Below are 2,787 nucleotides of genomic sequence, written 5' to 3'. Positions count from 1 at the left end.
CGCACATTGTATGGACAGAGAAGAGAGTCGCTGGAAGCAGGAGCACCACGTTTGTATGCAAAGAATACCAGATGTGGATGAGAGGACACTAAGAGTAACTCCCATCTCGGCATGCAGCCAACGAGGTGATTTATTTATATTTGTTTGACTGTCTGTTTACAATGTATGTTCATAAGAAGTTTCTATTATGTTTGTATGTGCAGTTTTCACGGTGGATTTGGAGAGACCAAATAAACCCGTTATGAGAACCATTTGCGTCTGTAAATGCCTGGTGTGGAGAAATAGTGAAAACTCGACTGCTCCTCGACGCGAGTGGAGAAGAAAAAGAGCGCAAGAGCTACCACGCAGCGAGCACGCGCCTGCAGCATGACATCAAAGGACAGTCAGATGAGTGGTTAAAACTTAAGCGATCGCAAACGTTTGAAGCTACTCTTGACTTGCATATTTGGTGCGTCGGACTGAAGCATGACAAAGATATTTACATCTGGATTTCATTTTTGAACTTAAAGTGTGTTTTGAAATGAGAGAAATGTGCATACTGTTTAATACTCAAGTTAAGTGTTCTAGTGAGTTAAGTGTTTTAAGTTAAGAGTTTGAAATTTACATGGTTAAGGTTTACGAATTTTTATACTGCAAAGATAAGTGTTTGAAAAAACATACAAGATTTTGTTTTAAGATATTGAATTTTCTGATTTCAACTAAGTGTTTTGATTGAAAGGTAATCATTTCTAAAATGTCACAAAAGGGTGATTTTGCTGTTCATAATCAAGGGGAATCAAATTCTGAAGAAAAATCCCCAAAATTAGCTGAAGAGTTGCTACCTAGACGAAGTCAGAGGGCTAGAACACTAACAGAGAAAGGGAAAGAACTGCAAGATGAAAAGTTAAAGTCTCTTCAGCAAATATTTAACTACATATACTCCAAATGGAAATCTCATGTTAAGTTTTCTAAGCAGTCCTTATCACAGTCTGCAGTGTCACCTTCAGACGAGCTGCTAAATGATATTATTGGTGATATCACAGGTCTTTCTGCAGATGTTCAGCTTGTTTATGAAGAACTGCGTAACATTTCAGGACACAAGGCGAAGAGTAGACCGGTGTGTAAAGGTCTCCAAGTTTGTTGTAAAAAGAGCTTCAAGTCAACTAGATGGTTATTTGCCAGCTGAAGAAGAGCAAGGGTGGCCAGAAGCAGGTTCTCTTTTTGACTTTAGCACCTCAAAATCTGGTTCCATTTTGTCTTTCTTGAAAAGTGCTTCACATATTTCAAAGGACTCGTCTTGTAAACAACAAGAAGTTGCTGCTGAAGTTGCTGCAAATCAAGCTGTTCTGAAAGTGTTAGAAGAACAAGAAAAAGAGCAGTCAGAAATACAGAATCTGGAAGCAGTAGTGAAGAAGAAAATTGCTGAACATGAAGCAGCTGTTGTGAGACGTCGTTTGGAACGAGAAGCAGAAGAGGTTAGGCACAGGATCCAGAGAGAAGAGGAAGAAATTAAAATGAAAGCCCAATTAGAAGAGGAGCATACATTTCTGCAAAGGACTCTTGAAGAAAAACGAAGAAGAATAAAACATTTGGAAGCAGTTAAGGATCTGAGTGTAGCAAAAGCAAAGTTGCAGGTGTATCAAGGTCAAGTTTTGGAAGAAGAAAGAAATGAAGTTGCAAACAAAGTTGCACTGACAGATGCTAAAGAACAAGAACCCCAAATCCCTCATTCATGCAAACAGCTACACCACAGTCTTCCTCTGCTTCTGCGAGTGAAGGGACAGCAGAACTCGTCAAGATGCTCGCAAGCGCTTTAAGTGCAAACAGAATTCCTGTCCCCGAACCAACAATGTTCAATGGCGACCCCTTGAAGTACAATGATTGGAAACTTTCTTTCCAAACCATAATTGATCAAAAGAGCATTCAAGATTAATCCATACGGATCACATGCCCCGGTTCTGCACAGACGTGTGCCGCGGATTCCACCCCCCAATCCCCCATCCCCTCCACGCACTTCATTTAATCTGTACGGTCACGTCCTCTGCTGTTTACTGCGTTAAAGTCGCTGCTCGACGTTTGTCCGTTAGGTGATGACATGATGTTTCTGGGTTACTTGAAGTTTTATACAAAAGCGAAGTTTTTCAGCACAAAATATTTTTACACACGGAAGATACATACGGAAACTTCGGGGGGGGGGGGGGGGGGGGGGGGGGGGGGGGGGTCGTGTCCGGTGTTCTTGTAGCTTCTTCTTGGTTTTTTCCACGTCGTCCAGCCTCTGTGATTATGTTTCAATCGCTTCAGATGAAGACTCTTTTCCTGAAAAAAGGGAAGGATGTGGTTTATTTTTGCTATTTAAAATAGCCCCCGGAATTGGTTAATGTAACCCCGTAGCCTCCAAGCCCCGAATAACATGCCCATAGATCAAAAGTTTTACCTGAACTTATCGGCTCGGCCGGGTCACTGCCGCCAACTCCCGGATCCTCTGAGGTCTTTTCGCTGTGAGGACGCGGTCGGCCTAGCTTACTAGAGGGTGTCCATGTCTCCTACGGTCAACTTTTATTCTTTTTTCCGACTTCATCTTCGGACCTAACGCTCCGTGCCGCCATTGTTTTCAAACAGACTGCGTCATGGCGGCGCGGAGCGCTGTAACTTGACAGCTGATTGGTCGCGTTGCAGAACGTGACCAATCAAATTTCACTTTACTGGAGCTCGGGTAAGACGTCACGGTTGTTCGTTCTCCTCGTGTTATTTTGCGGCTTCGAAACTACTGAAGACGTTTTGTTCCCGGCAGCATTTGGAGAAAGGGCT

At 42.8% G+C, this 2,787-nt stretch overlaps 1 long non-coding RNA gene across 1 annotated transcript; it reads left to right on the top strand.

Moving 5' to 3' along the window:
* On the top strand, window positions 1–326 carry LOC105353824 (uncharacterized). The gene is made up of 2 exons (XR_908549.4): window positions 1–125; window positions 204–326. It is a non-coding gene; the product is annotated as an uncharacterized LOC105353824 (long non-coding RNA).
* Window positions 327–2,787: the final 2,461 nt, after the last annotated feature.

This window comes from Oryzias latipes, chromosome 20 (genome assembly GCF_053564925.1).
Source record: "Oryzias latipes strain Hd-rR chromosome 20, Olatipes_Hd-rR_3.1".
In the NCBI taxonomy this organism is placed as follows: domain Eukaryota; kingdom Metazoa; phylum Chordata; class Actinopteri; order Beloniformes; family Adrianichthyidae; genus Oryzias; species Oryzias latipes.
The sequence above is the reverse complement of the archived record's forward strand: the minus strand, read 5'-3'. Positions and strand labels throughout refer to the sequence as shown.